This window comes from Rattus norvegicus, chromosome 18, assembly GCF_021556685.1.
Source record: "Rattus norvegicus strain SHRSP/BbbUtx chromosome 18, alternate assembly SHRSP_T2T, whole genome shotgun sequence".
In the NCBI taxonomy this organism is placed as follows: Eukaryota; Metazoa; Chordata; class Mammalia; order Rodentia; family Muridae; genus Rattus; species Rattus norvegicus.
In genome coordinates this window covers 76,983,414-76,998,854 of record NC_141551.1, presented here as the reverse complement: position 1 = coordinate 76,998,854, position 15,441 = coordinate 76,983,414, and the positions used below count along the sequence as shown (strand labels likewise).

At 45.3% G+C, this 15,441-nt stretch overlaps 1 long non-coding RNA gene across 1 annotated transcript; it reads left to right on the top strand.

Moving 5' to 3' along the window:
- The first annotated feature begins 2,691 nt into the window (after nt 1–2,691).
- Nucleotides 2,692–3,825, top strand: LOC147999892 (uncharacterized). Its single transcript, XR_015643148.1, has 3 exons — nt 2,692–2,987; nt 3,074–3,255; nt 3,402–3,825. It is a non-coding gene; the product is annotated as an uncharacterized LOC147999892 (long non-coding RNA).
- The last annotated feature ends 11,616 nt before the right edge of the window (nt 3,826–15,441 follow it).

Below are 15,441 nucleotides of genomic sequence, written 5' to 3'. Positions count from 1 at the left end.
TGCATGCAGCAATTCGCCACAGCCAGCTCTTGACTGTGGATGTGATGTGCCAGCTGCTTCAAGTCCCTACCACCTTGAGCTCCCGCTGGTGACAACCTGTAACCTGAAACTCTGAGTTTAAAGAAACTTCTTCTCCCTAAGTTGTCTCTGTCATGGTGTTTGATCACAGAAAGGAGAAATGAAACTGGCATATCTGCCATGGTCCTTCTTGAGAAAACAAGCTATTATATCTCTGATTACACTATTAGAATATCTGATTTTTTAAAAAATTGATATCCGGGTTACTGACTCAAACTTCACCTTTAAAAATGTTAAATCTATCTTACCTTGGGACTTAGGCAGAATTTTTAGGGGTTTCTGAAATGGCCCTAAACATACCCCAGCTATTTTGTGCAGGTACTTTTCACAAGGTAGCACTCTCAGTGAATACGTGTGGTTGTTTTATGTCCCTGTGTACTGTAGGTTTCAAAAAAAGACTTTGGGGGGCAACATGGGGATGTGAGCAGAAGGTTAAGAAACCCTATTCCAGGAAATACTGGTTCTGGGACATGGCAAGAGTCCATTTGCAGTGTAATGGGTTTGTTAATTTGTATCGTGGGCCTACTAAAAATCATAGTTCCATTTCACCTTCCACAACCTCCCATCAGACGCTTCAGACTGAAGTTACTCCAGGTACGGTCCTTCCTACACATTCTCTTTCTTATACTTCCTGGAGGGGAAGAACCGCATTGTCACCACAATGGTCTTACAGGGAGACAACAATGGAGAAACATTGTAGAAAGTAAATCCCTGCTAGGTGATTTGGGTTCAGGTTTGGGTCAGATCGCTCTGGGCCTTGAGAGCGAACCCATCAACCACTTTCTCACTCTGCACTGCAGGCTTGAAACGGGGGTAGGGGCTCAAGACTCGTTCTTGCAGTGGGAATCTTTCCTAAGAACCCACGACTCATTTAAAGAGGTGTCACTAGAGACCATGAGAGACAAGCAACCCGTCCCTGGCCAATGTGTAACAATCTGAGGCATGTGACTGCTGGAACTGAGGCTGGCGTCCTGTCTTATGTCTCTGGTTGTCAATTCACTGGCTCTCCAACTGCAGACTTAAGTTACGATCGATGGGTCGTGTAGCTCATGATGGTTCTGAAGAGGAGACCCTGGACCAGGACTGTCCACTCTCCCTGGATTTCAGATTTCTGGCTGACTTTACATAAAGCAAGGAAGTTAAATTTTTTTTTAAATAAAAGCATTCAAAAGCCTTGCATTTTTGTAACAGAAAAAATTAAGATAACGGAAGAGAAGATTCTCTGACAGAATTCAAGGGTTTACACATCCAGACTAATGAACTAATATGTTAAAAATTCTCTCAGAAATGATGTATGTGTTGGTTCAGATTATTGTAATTTCCAAGATCCTTGGAGTACAGGTGACCCCTCTCTACAGTGCGTATGGTGTGACTCTGACTAACACCTCCCCTTACAGTGTAATTATCCAGATGGGTTAGGTGGCACTACCTGCATCAACTGACCACTGTGTGGGATGCCCCAACCGGTTCCCTCTGGTTGAAAAACACTATCTCAGAGACATAAAATCCTTCAAGAAGTTCAAAGATCTGCTGGCGTAGCACATGCCGGACACTGATGCCTACTCTTGATCTATGTCAGTATCAACCATGAGAGAGCACTCAACAAGTTCTGCTTGGGAAGGATGTGCTACTGAGGAACTCCAGCCAGATGCCAGGGTCTTACCGTCACATCCTAGCTCACTTCGGAAAGCGTCTCACTTCCAGAAAACATCTGGTAGACAAAAGCAGTCACCCAGTAAGCCACCCTTGCTACACACAATGTCCCTTTTCCTTGGAGAACTGCATGGAAACGCTCTTGGGGGACGCTTGGTGTGAGGCTGAGCTACACACACACACACAGAGGCTCACATGCCAGCAACCATCAGGAGATCATGGAGGCTGATGACAACGCTCCTCCCTGGGGCCGTCTTCTGAAGCTTAGGGTACGGAGCCAGAGCACGCCCACATCAGCTGCTGGATTAAGAACTGAGGGTGGGTGAAGGAGTCAGAAATAATACAAATCTGGAATACAAAAGGTTTCTCTAAGCTTCAAAAGCAACCCAGCAATAGAAGGCAGGCTCTGTGCGTGTGTGTGTGTGTGTGTGTGTGTGTGTGTGCGTGCATGCGCTTCTGAAATAAAATCTAATTATTTAGTTGCATACTAGAAATCTTAAAAATGCATTAAAATAGTATATGTTATATTATATATTTATATTAATACATATCAATTGATATATTAATTAATAACATCAATTAGCATATTATATAATTTTAATATATCAATTTTATAATTGATAATATATTAGTATCTATTCTAATGTGCCACTAAATAATTAGATATGTAGATGAAATATATTTTTAAAAATATTTCACGTTTAATATATAAAATTAAAAATTGTATTTTAAAATATGCATATTTTAAAATTAGATATATAGTTAAATATATTTTTAAATATATATAATTTAACCAGGTCTCAGTGTCCAGCAGTCAGCGGAAGTCTAAGAGGCAGATATCTGGAGCTATGATCTGGCTGAGTGTGTCTGGAACATGATGGTTCTACTGGCCTCCAGGGGACTGAGACCTGGCAGGAGACGGGGACTGGGGGTTGTTCTTTCCTGCCTCTCTTGGCTCCTTGGTGCAGCGTATCTTGTTCTGAACCAGCACTGGAGTGGACACTGTACACAGAGGTTTGCGCAAGAACATGGCCGCCAACCTCGCCAACAATTCTCTGCTCCATACCCAGACCCAAACAACAAGCTCGTGGCTGACTCACAAGGTGACAATCAGCTAGAGCATCAGGACATGAAAGCCCGGGAGTTCCTGGTGATGGCCTTGGAACAGGAAGCCTCCTCCATTTCCTAACTCCAACTGAGTCCTGTGTGTGATTTTGAGAAGCACCTTTCTCTTCCGGTTCTGCCCCTAACCTCAGGTGAGCACTGGGGAGGCTTAGATGCTCTCCTTGAGAAACAGTGTGCAAACAGGAACGATAGAGGTGTTCGTTTATTTTTCCTTCAGTGGCCATGTGAATAAACATCGCTTCAACCCTACGCCACTAATTGAAAGTTGGAAATTACCCATGACTTCTGTACAGTTCTGTTCTGACATATCTCCTGCACACAGCACAGAGGGGACACCCTGCGACACGTTCTGTGTCTCGAGATGGGAAGTGCATTTTGTTGCGAGTCAAAGGCGGGCAGGTCAGACCAATTTGACTTTCTGTGTCAGTGTCTCGGGGTCTCTAGCATGGGACGTGGCTCTGCAGCTTGATGGTCATATGAGAGGGACACTGTGTGGCCCTACAGAATGGATGGTCCCTCCTTAGTATTTCTTTTTCCTTTTGCAGACCTGGAGACCTATAATAAGAGCATGGAAGTCAAAGGTGCCTTTGTCTTTTGTTTAATGAAATGTCACAGGGTAAACAAAGCCATCCACGACTTGGTCCTTCCCAATATATGAAGAGAGTGGGCAGGAACCTGACACTGTCACTGTTGGCGTCACGACTCCTCTGGGGTCAGCCCGCCTTCAAAGCTCTACCTTACAGAAGGCATCCTCTTGTGCCTCTGTTTCTGCACAGTGGATCTTTTGAATACGTATAGAGAGCCACTAGGATTCTATGTTGACCACACAGGGTTTGTCTGAGGGCTATGCAGAGAGTGATGAAGGGAGGCACTGTCTCCCCCACCTCCCCCGACCCCATCCTCTTCCTGCTCCTTTATTCGTGCTTCATTAAGAATTATGCCATTAATAAAAGATCCTAAGTTTCGCTTTTTTAAGTGGCCAAAAATGTGTGTGTGTGAAACCTCCCTGTTTTGTGCATTCCTGGCTACCATTTGTGCCGGGATACAACGGTATGATTACCGGCTGTTGCCCGACAAGCAGCTCTCTCTCAGTCGGAAGAACAGACTTCCAAGGACTTGTGAGAGGAAACCCTGAAGAGCTGCAGCCACAGTGTTGCCACCCTCACCTTGTTGAGGGAATCCTGTGAGCCTGCAGCCGCCTGCCTTGAACTGCTGTGCCACGGAAGGAACTCAGTCAGGATTCATTTCAATTCAAATCTTCAAAATTTGTAATGCATTCTCTCTATCCTCCTTGCAAAAGCTACCTAAATAAAGTTTATGTGTGAAAGGAAGACAGTACCAAAATCTGTTAATATTAGAATAATTTGATTGTGGAGAATTACAGGATTGTCTTCTGTTTAGGTTTTCGTTTTTGTTTGTCTGTTTCATATTTGACTGTGTGTGTGTGTGTTGTGTGTGTGTGTGTGTGTGTGTTAAGTTTCTTAATGTTTAATTAGACTTGATCTGATTTTTTATATTTCCACCCCTTTTCTAAGCAACCCTCTGCACTTCTAACCTGAGACAGAAAGGCAGAGGATCCTGATTCTGTTCAGTGACTGAAATCAGGACTTGCTCTTTGGTTTCCAGTTTGAGCCGGCCCCACTCCATTTGCCTCCCCCCCCCCCCAACATGTGTAGCGATTAACTTGGAATCCCTGCTGCTCAGAGTCATGGAAATGGTGAGGAGAGGGTGGACCATTTTGAGATAGAAATGTTGGGAAGTGCTCGCCCGAATGAGCCAAGGCCGAAGAAGTCCTGGGCAGAAGAGCAGGAGAGGCTGCATAGACAGGTGATTCACAGGAAGCTGCATGTGTAGACGCAGCTGGCATTTAAAAACATGACACTATTTCCATTTTAAATGGATTTTGGAAGGCCAAAGAATATGTTCTTTTCCTCTCTCATGCCAAGAACTAGGTCAGCCCTAAAAAAAAAAAAAAAAATGAAGGCAGGCAGCAGGCAGAAGGGTGTAAGTTGCCTTTGTAAAGGGGAAGAAAGTTACCTCGTGTTCCCAGAGGAAACAGGGGTGATTGTTCAAGAGAACAGCCAAGAGGAGCGCAGAGCTGCCTGGAGTACACACGTTCCAGCCTGCTGGGGTCTGCTCCAGAGCCTGGTGCCCACCTGTACCAGTGCCCGACAGACGGGCAGGGCCTTGCTCTCTCCATGGCTACAAAACCACCTTAGATCGCCATGCCACACTGTATGTAAACTGAGGTGCGTTCTCCCCGCTTGTCAAAACTATCCTGAAATCCCATTTTCCTTTAATAAAGTATAGTTTTGTCCTCCAGATGTATGCTTGAATAAGATGTCATATTCTGTTTTTGTTCCCCATTGCACCCTGCTGATGTTCTTAGGCAGCGAGAAAATTACCTTATTGAAACATATTGCCGGTAGTCACTACTGTGCCAAATTTTGCATCAGCATTACACACATGACATATCCAGAGACCTTTGAGTAAGACTATGAATATCAAGTGATTGAAAAGATTATACGGGCTCAGGTCTCTTTCTTGGGGTATAAAAGGTTGTGGTTCTGGATGAATGTCTTTCAGATCAATATAATTATGTCATAAAAACATGTCACAAAATAGTTTACTCGGAGCCCGTACTCTCACCCACCTCTGCCTTGCTCAGCCTTCTGTGTGGAATTGCTCCTAGTGGCTTCGACGGTCCTGTGGGCTCGTAGGTTTGTATTTTCTGATTTCCCATCACGCAGCGGGGCACGCTCCATGCCGTCTGTGTACATCCAGGAGTGTGCAAAATGCACAGATGGCCCGTGGGAACTAGGGAGCTGTGATTTCTAGGGCCTGATGCCTGTGAAACCTGTCACCCCACTTCTAAGGTGAAACCTGTCACCCCCCTTCAGCCCATAGACACACAGAACATATGTCCACGTGTGTTTGGCTTATCTGGGTGAGGAAAATTCTAGAGCGGAGGGCAGTGGGGCAATTGAGGGGCTGGCGTATGACCTAGAATCACTGCCCTGTATTAAGTGAAGCAAGGAGGGGGTCTAGATACCATGAGGCCCCTCCTCTTGCCCTCCTCAGTGGCAGTGTGGGCACAATGGATTCCAGATAGAGCAAAGCCAAGCTCAGGGGACGTGTGGAAACAGAAGAGTAGAGGATCCACACTGGTTTTTGGATGGTCACTGGCTGAAATACTTTTTTCACACGGTCCATATCGGACTACAGCTGTTGGTATCTTGTGACACCCAATCCAGCAGGACAGTTCTTCATAGAAAAAAGCACCTCAGTTAAAAACTCTGTCTCTGGGTAAATATCTATATAGTTCCTAGGGAAATCGGAGAAGTATATTTTAACTTTGAGAAAAATGAACTCAAGTTCTTCAACTATTGCCCAGTTCTTTTTCCGCGGTTCTCTAGTGGTCCGCCCTTGCAGTATTCATTCTGCTAACTGTTTAGATGAAGAGAATGAAAACATTCAGAACACGCACTTGTCTGTGCCTAGCTCTTGCTGCGACCGACCCTCAGCTGAGACTCTCCTTGCTGGCAACTCTCACACCACGGTTTTCTAACTCCCCATTCTCTGAAAGCAGAAAGAGGGGGGACTTTCTGGAACTGGAGGCCTCCTCCCATTGCTCCTCCTTAAAGGAGTCTATGGCTACCAGCTCTTTCCTGGGCCTCTGTCTTCCCTACTCAACTTAGACTTACTCCATTCTTGTCAGTTTGTAGTCACAGAAGCCCGTGTCTCTACAGCTCTCCCAGAACCCCTTGTGGAGAGCAGAAGGAGGAGCCTGGTTCTCAAGACTGGAAACAGATGACAGGACCCTGAGCCCAGCATCACAGAGTACCTCACACATGGATGGTGTCGGGGAAGGCAGAGCAAGCAGTGAGTGTTGCCTGGAAAAATCAGAAAACAGGTTGCATTTTGAGGCACTTCGGACCACACAGAGGTGTCTTAAGAATGCTGGGTAACCGCACGCACCCTTCAGATTCTCTGGAAGTTGCTCCTGTTGGCTTTACCGCCTCTTCAGTTACTGAGTCCCCCTGTACAGGGCCGAGTGAACTGAAGCAATCTTGAGCACCAGCTAGTTTTGTTCTTCCTCCAGCTGTGCACACACCTTGAGAGAGGCCTCACCCAAGGGGTCCCCCGTGTGCAGCAAGTTGCGACCTCAGACTGATCTTAGAAACGTCCCCTTTGTCAATATGAAGTTTGGTGTGTTGTGCGGGAAACTACACAGGGGAACCGCAGAGCACCAAGGCACAGCTCACCAATGGAGGGGTTCATACCTCCTAGTGTAGAAAGCCATCCCTCGAAAACAAGGTCTTCTTAGTGTTTGCTCTACAGGACCAGGGGCTATCTCCCGCCTACGTATTTGCTATTTCACTACATTCAATTTATGGGAGGGGAAATCCTCTCTTTTGCTCCCTCTGCTCATGAGAAATGAAAGCATTAGATGGAGATTTTATGACATTAACGTCTGCAAACATAAATCATCCTAGAGTGGCCCCCGTCTGCCACAGGATGTGTCTAGCAACCTCATACTATATGAGGCCCAGCCAGTGATGGTATCTTATTGCCAACTTCCTCTTCAGAGGGTTGGAGAGGGTCCAGTCCCTGTACACAGGGTGATAGTGCCTGTTCCCAATGGACACGGAGTTGGCCCAGGATGCAGCGTCTCCCGTGACTTTCTAGGCACTCAGTGTTCTTGTCTTCTTTACTTTCCCCGCCCTGGTTTTAACCCAAATCCTGTGTTTATCACCCTGTCATTAAACATGCCAGCGCGGTGTTTATCCAGCCATCTTCAATATCTGATTCACGGTCGTTCCTCCCAGGGCTCAGCCGTCTCACATGCCCACCTGTGCCTCTGCTTTTAAGTGGAGCCCACATTCATCTGGCCTCTGTACCTCATGACAAGATCATAAATTACAGCTCTCAATGAGCCCCTCCCCTTGACCCCTAACTCATCTCGTGATGTGATTATGAAGACCTCCCCCACCCCCAGGCAGGCACCGCCCCAACCCGAACACCATCTCCAGCTTCACAGTGTGAGAAACTCAACACAGCACGCAGCGGGCTCCTGAGCTCTCTTCCTGAACTGTACTCAGCCCTGCGCGACATAAGAGGTTCAGGTGCTCAGAAGGCAGGGGAGCTGAGACCTGGGTGCCATCCTAGGGCACTGGGGGTCAGCCTCGCTGGGTTGGGACGCCTTTCTCATCAGAACTGCTGGGAAGGAAGGAACGGGAGGCTAGGAACCCAGGAGGGTGAGGATAGAAAGCTCCCTAGAGAACAACTCTGCTAGCATTCGAGGTTGCCGACACAGAAATCCAGCCACCTTCGGGGGTAAATGCAATGTAGAGACGAGGAAGAAGCAGGCACAGTGCACCAAAGGGTGCAGCAATTCTCTCTGTGAAAACAGTCCCAGGAAGCCAGCAGTAGTCCTCCTGTGCAGGCAGCTCTCTCCCAGAAAGAGAATGGCAAGTTCAAGCGTGAGGGCCCGCACAGTGGGAGCCCGTCACATGGGCGCATCATGAAATTTTACTGCAAAATATCCTTTTTTTTCTTATTTGAAAAGACAAATTATTAGCATTTTTAAACAATTTCAATATGTTTAATGGCTGAAAGTTAAGCTCAAAGTGTTCCGCTCACTGAGTAAAGTACCAGGTCTGTAAACAGGAATCTTAAGTTACCCCAAGAGTACACTCATTTTAAATTTTACTTGAAAGCGGGATGTACGTTTATTACAATTTCAAACAAAATGCTAATGCCATTAAACAAATGAGGTTTAGGCAAATTAACTGCATTTTAATATTCTGAAAGCCTATGATATAGGACATTGTGTTACGAAACATTGGCTAGAAGCATCGGCTGCAAGTGGGATTTTCATTGCACTGAATCTCAGGAGAATATTTGTAATTAGTATCATTTGCCTAATACTTCAGGTTAATTAGAATATTTAATTGAATAGCTGTAATCTTCAGAGATGACTATATTATGATCAAATTAGCGCCATCCCGACACAGCCTGATCGCAGGGCGGCAGCCTGCCTTGCTTCTGTTAGCTATTCAGCCCTCTGGAGCGTTCAGCAACATAAGAAAAAATCTGTTTCTTACACTTTTGAATTTTAATGATCCATTTGAACTCTGCCATCAACATTTAATTATTCTAGGAAGAAAAAAAGTCCCAGCCATGACTCCCATATGGCACGTTGGCAAATGTGCTTGCCCACGGTGGCGCCTGCACCTCCCCAGTAGCTCAGAGGGAGATTTAGCGCAGCCCTGCCTCTGAATGCAAGGCCTATCCCTCACAGTGTTTGCAAATACGGACCAGACGAAAGCTTCGGAGCTCCGTAGAAGGGGTTACTAGGATACTATTGTAGCCCCATTAGGAACAGATGAATTGAGTTTCAGAATGCTACAATGCGCTTAATCCTGTAATGTCGACACTGGCCACTGTATTGTGTTCGCAGGCTCTGTGGAATCAGGTGGCCATGTGGTTAAGCCTCATAAGATAGGAACACATTTTTTTAGGACACAGGGGGCAGGGGTGAGGGCAGCGTCTATACAAAAATCATCCTGGAAGCGAGGGGGCAGTGGGGAGGGGGGCTGACACTTAAGAAGTGGGATTCAGTGTGCAGACACCAGTAAAGGAATGTAAAAGGAGCTTACCCATGGATCCTGGTCCCAAAATTATGAGAGTTAAATGCTCCTTACAGAATAACCCAGGGCTGTGGAAAGACATTTAAGTACAGCATGTCTCTAGAGCAAAAGGTCCCTTCCTAGTGTGGGAATGTCCTGGTGTTCATGTTGGAAGCATAGGCAGAAGCCGCTGTGCTAACCCAGGCAGCTTTTCCCCAAGGCCGGAGCACCATTCCATGCAGAGAGAGAAACAGGTTCAGAAGGAAAAGTGCCTCCTGTGTTGCCAAGGCTCCAGACATCAATCGCCCTCAGATTCCTTGCCTTGCTTATAGCATAAGCACTAGCTCTATTTACTCAGGGAGGTCTGGGAGAGTATTGTGGGCGGAAATAGGTTAAAGAAGAAGGGATAGAATAAATTGCCATTTAACAAAGAGATTATTTTTTCCCCAGACAATCGTTTTCGTCTTCGAAAACAATAAAGGAATGGGCATCTACACGTGTACACACCTAGAATGTGTTCAAGTAAGTTTTTAAATACGGAAACTATGTTTGGCTTTGAAGTTCACTGACGAACCCAAATAGATGACTGTCGTTAGCTGTGGTGGTAAATATGGGAGGCGAGCTCACCATGGGCAAATGCCACTCCGAGACTTGTGTTTTGACTTTCTCACAAGAGTTGAAACGGCACGCCGATAATTCGGACCACTGGCAAAACCAAGCGGGGCTGGCACACGAGGGGCTGGCACACGAGGGGCTAGCACCAGGCTGGAGCCGAGCAGCCTTGTTCACAAACACTGAATGACGTGTTTAGCCAAGTCATTCAGGATGTATTTCATGGATAATTGATATTATGAAAAGCGGTAACGGTTGTAAAACCTGGAATGTCTTCAACCAAACAGGAAGAAGAGAGGGCATATGGCGGTGGAAATCACCCCAGAATTAAATACTCTCAGTCTGCACTAAGGTGACTCGCCCCCTCAAGTGAGATGGGAGAGAAAGCACCGCCTGGGAAGCAGACCTGGTTCTGGGGTCACGGGTTGCGTGGGCGCCTGCTGATACAGCCTGCTCACAGTGCAGAATTAAAGCGGAGCACTTCACCCACTACGTTCTGTGATCGCCAATTTTATTTTCAAAGCTCTTCCAAATAATGATTTAAAATCCACTCTCCGGCAGCAGTTAAAAAGCACCTTGAGAATTCATTTTACTGGGGAGCACGCTGCATAATTGAAGCTTTCTCCCACGAAATCTTGAAAAAATTGCTGAGCACGGAAACCGTCTCTGTCGTGAGCTGGAATCTTGCCTTATCTATAAATCTGAGCCTAAAATTGTTTTGTGCAAAATCAGTTGTGCTTTCCGGGAGCTTAGCGTTCTATCTGCAGCGATATATCAACTATCCAAAGGTAGCTCTTTGCGGAAACATGCCTCCGCTCCCGGATCCACGAGCATCTGCCGGCAAGCATTACGGGCCCGCTCCTCCCGGGTAGCCGGGCGATGATGTACGGTCTTCTCCGTGGAGGTGCTCCCCACACATGAAAACCCATCCAGAATTAAAAATCTGCTCCACTAATTGTGGAACAAATTTTCAGCAGCCCTCTTTGAGAATCCAGCCCTAAGTATTCTCCCATCTATTAAACAGATGGCAGATAAGATTGTAAACATATTTGCTTCATATTGAATAGATAGTTTCTGGCATAATACTAATTAACAAATTAAATGACTGACTTTCTGCATCACATTAGAGTTAAAACCACTTTGTAAGTTTGTCTTGGGTAGTTATTTACTTTGACAATAGCACGCAGTGAAAAACTGTTAAATGTTTCCCCAGCAACATTATGCGTGGAATAGTTTTCTTTTTTAAAACTCCATATTTTATTATAATTCATTTGGCTTTCATTACAGTCACTCATTACAAAATGTATGTGCATTTAATCCGTTTCCAAAGGCTGCGCTTTCCCACAGCCCCATTCCCCATCGTTGTGTCTGCTCTGAGAGAGTGTGCATGGAGCTAAATGTGTCTCTTCTCCTCTGCGTCCCAATACTTCAGGTGGGATCATTTGGGAAAGAAGAGTTGTGATGAACTGTGTGACTGCCGGGCTGTGAAGAACATTTCTGCCGAGATCATTTAACGGAGAGGGTGCTACTCGATGCCTCTCCCTGGGTCCTGGCAAGGGCACTCAACACCCTCAGCTGTGGAGTCCTGTGTTAGCCGTTTAGAGCCTGGAGGGCTTCGTTCGTTAGCCACTATTCATCCTGGGCTCCCTGAGTTTACCTATGAAATGGGAGCAAAACTCTCCCACCTTTTCCTGGGATGCATCTTGACTGTCCTACATGAAACATGTGGGCGGGAGCCCTGAGGAGTTCTCCTAAGGGGACAGCAACTTTCTATTTCAGCGTCTCCAAGCCCCGGTTTTCCACACAAAGGAACATTTGTTTAAGTGAAGACATCACAAATCTGCATATCCGCACACAGAGTGTTCTGTGTTATTTCTATAGCAATGTACTTTGCGGGAAATGAATTTAGCCTGAATTTCACAAGCCTCCAGCCTCTCCTCTGAAAATATAGACTCCTTGTCTTTTCTCACTCGCTCTCCTTCCCCCTCCCCTTCATACAGTCCTTTGTAGAAAATGACTCGACTGACAGATGCTACAACACTAGCCAAACAGAGGGGCAATATGGGCCGGCGATATTGAGATAGGATTTATGTGAGTTGGTCACACTTTTGCCAGAGTCTCGTCATTTCTGTAGGGCTTAGTAAAGGAAATGCTGAGTCAGTTCCATATCTGTGTGGGTGCGTGGTGGTGAACTCTCTCCAGCAATGGAGAACCCGTGTCACCGATCAAAACTAATTCCTCCCGTGATGAAAACGAGTGTTCTCAGGGTGCCTTCAGAAGCAGAGTACAGATGCCTTTTCAAGGTCAGTAGCACTGTGGCAACAAATGCCAGCAGAGTAACTACATGGAAAGAGATTCTGAAGGGTTAAATGGCTGAAGTGGAAAGGGCAAGCTCCAGATTAACTCAGGGCCCGAATGTGCTCATGTCCCTCAGTATCTACGTGAGGCACTTGGGACTGCCTCGTTCATAAACATGTTATATGTGTGTGTGTGTGTGTGTGTGTGTGTGTGTGTGTGTTCATGTCCCTCAGTATCTACGTGAGGCACTTAGGACTGCCTCGTTCATAAACATGTTATATGTGTGTGTGTGTGTGTGTGTGTGTGTGTGTGTGTGTGTGTGTGTTCATGTCCCTCAGTATCTACGTGAGGCACTTAGGACTGCCTCGTTCATAAACATGTTATATGTGTGTGTGTGTGTGTGTGTGTGTGTGTTCATGTCCCTCAGTATCTATGTGAGGCACTTAGGACTGCCTCGTTCATAAACATGTTATATGTGTGTGTGTGTGTGTGTGTGTGTGTGTTCATGTCCCTCAGTATCTATGTGAGGCACTTAGGACTGCCTCGTTCATAAACATGTTATGTGTGTGTGTGTGTGTGTGTGTGTGTGTGTGTGTGTGCGTTCATGTCCCTCAGTATCTATGTGAGGCACTTAGGACTGCCTCGTTCATAAACATGTTATATGTGTGTGTGTGTGTGTGTGTGTGTGTGTGTGTGTGTTCATGTCCCTCAGTATCTATGTGAGGCACTTAGGACTGCCTCGTTCATAAACATGTTATATGTGTGTGTGTGTGTGTGTGTGTGTGTGTGTGTGTGCGTTCATGTCCCTCAGTATCTATGTGAGGCACTTAGGACTGCCTCGTTCATAAACATGTTATATGTGTGTGTGTGTGTGTGTGTGTGTGTGTGTGTGTGTGTGTGAGTTCATGTCCCTCAGTATCTATGTGAGGCACTTAGGACTGCCTCGTTCATAAACATGTTATATATGTGTGTGTGTGTGTGTGTGTGTGTGTGTGTGTTCATGTCCCTCAGTATCTACGTGAGGCACTTAGGACTGCCTCGTTCATAAACATGTTATATGTGTGTGTGTGTGTGTGTGTTTGTGTGTTCATGTCCCTCAGTATCTATGTGAGGCACTTAGGACTGCCTCGTTCATAAACATGTTATATATATATATATATATATATATATATGTGTGTGTGTGTGTGTGTGTGTGTGTGTTATGTGTGTATGCATGTTATTTGTATGTTTCTGACAGTTCATATTTATAGACATTTGGTGCACTTAAAAGTAATCTTTGTAACTTTTCAGATTTTATTTATTTATTTTTTTATTTATTTTTGGTTCTTTTTTTCGGAGCTGGGGACCGAACCCAGGGCCTTGCGCTTCCTAGGTAAGCGCTCTACCACTGAGCTAAATCCCCAGCCCTATTTATTTTATTATTAGTTTTTTTTTTCATTTTCCAGTTATGCTTAAAGCTGAAGTGGTTATTCAAAACACTGTATATTCATACATTATGGCCACTTGAAATCTGAACGGTGGCAAAAGCGTGATGGACAGAAAAAGAGACCACTCCCATTCCTTATAACTCTCTTTGAGGCGGGACATGCTCCGTCGATCAGACAGTGAAGGAAAGAAGGGTCAAGTGAAGAAAGCTGGGGCAGTATACACAGTGAGAATGGTCTCTGAATGCAGGCTGTGGTGTTCTGAAAGTCAGTCTGTGGCCTCGGAAGTCTCTGCTTCTCCTCAGCACCACTAAAGCTCTTGCGGTTGTAGTACTTACTGTACGGTGGGAAAGAGGTTCGCTCTGGGACCCCTGATTTGCTCAGCCAAGCAGGTTTTTCCAGGTTTTTAGGATCTCAAACATGTTAGGGAAGAGATGAGCTACCCTGTGCCGTCAGCTAAAGTCTTGAACGAGGTAATGCATTTGAAAGTTACCAGGGTCTGTCTGTGTATGTCAATTCACAGAGGTTTGCTAGTAAGATGTGGACAGAATGTTGCATTTCAAAGGTTCTGCCTGATACAGAAATACTGCCAGTTGAAGTCGTACCAGAGGCGCCCAAGGACTTTTGCCATCCCATGTTGCTGATTAGAGTAACTCTGTATTCTAGCCCCTGCTACCTATGTACGTAACAGAATTTTATGTTGAGGGGTGTGCTTAGAGGACTAAATAAATTCATGGTTAAATCTGGATTTTAATAAACAGTGACCAAGTGATCTGTGAAGAGCTGTTATTTTTCCCCCAGAGGCTGAAGAGTGAGGACAGATAGGCACTCCCAAAATGTTCTCCAGGCTGGGCTTTGCCCCTGGGGCAGAAGGATCTCCAGGGTCTTGGGTTTTCTTATCAGATCCACTTAATCTATTAATGCAGGGCCCAGTCACAGGGTTTCTGAGGCCCATTGCAAAGGTGCCTTCTTTATTTACGAAACTGGAAAAAAAGCAGTTTCCACACAGAGGGAATAAAAGACAGAAGGAATAAAAGACAGACACCACTGCTGGCTGACATTGTGGACTTCTTAGACTTCTCCTGAGCATGACAGGAACAATTGTTGTAGGAAGCATTTAACTGCCTTAGGGCGAGAATCCACTTTCCATTTGTGTATAATACAGGAGAAAAGACAGTTTCCATCATTGGGCAGAGTCACTCTATGTTTATCTGTCACCGCTGCCTTGAAAAAAATCTGCTGGGGAGACCTCCAATCCCCCTTTAATACAATCAGGTAAAAATGACACAATGTTACAGAGTCAGAGCCAAGAGCAAATGCACACCAAAAAAATCGTTCTCATAAACAAGGAATTCTTGACATATAAACCATTCTGGATTAAGTAAATAAATCATATGTGTGTGTGTGTGTGTGTGTGTGTGTGTGTATGTGTATCATACACATACACATATATACATACATAACCTATTTATTTATTATCTATGTATCTATCAATATCTACCTATATATCATATATCTATATCATTGTCTATCTATCGATCTATCTATCTATCATCTATCATCTATCAATCAATCAATCATCTATCTACCTGTACTGGTTAGCTTTTTGTCAACTTGAC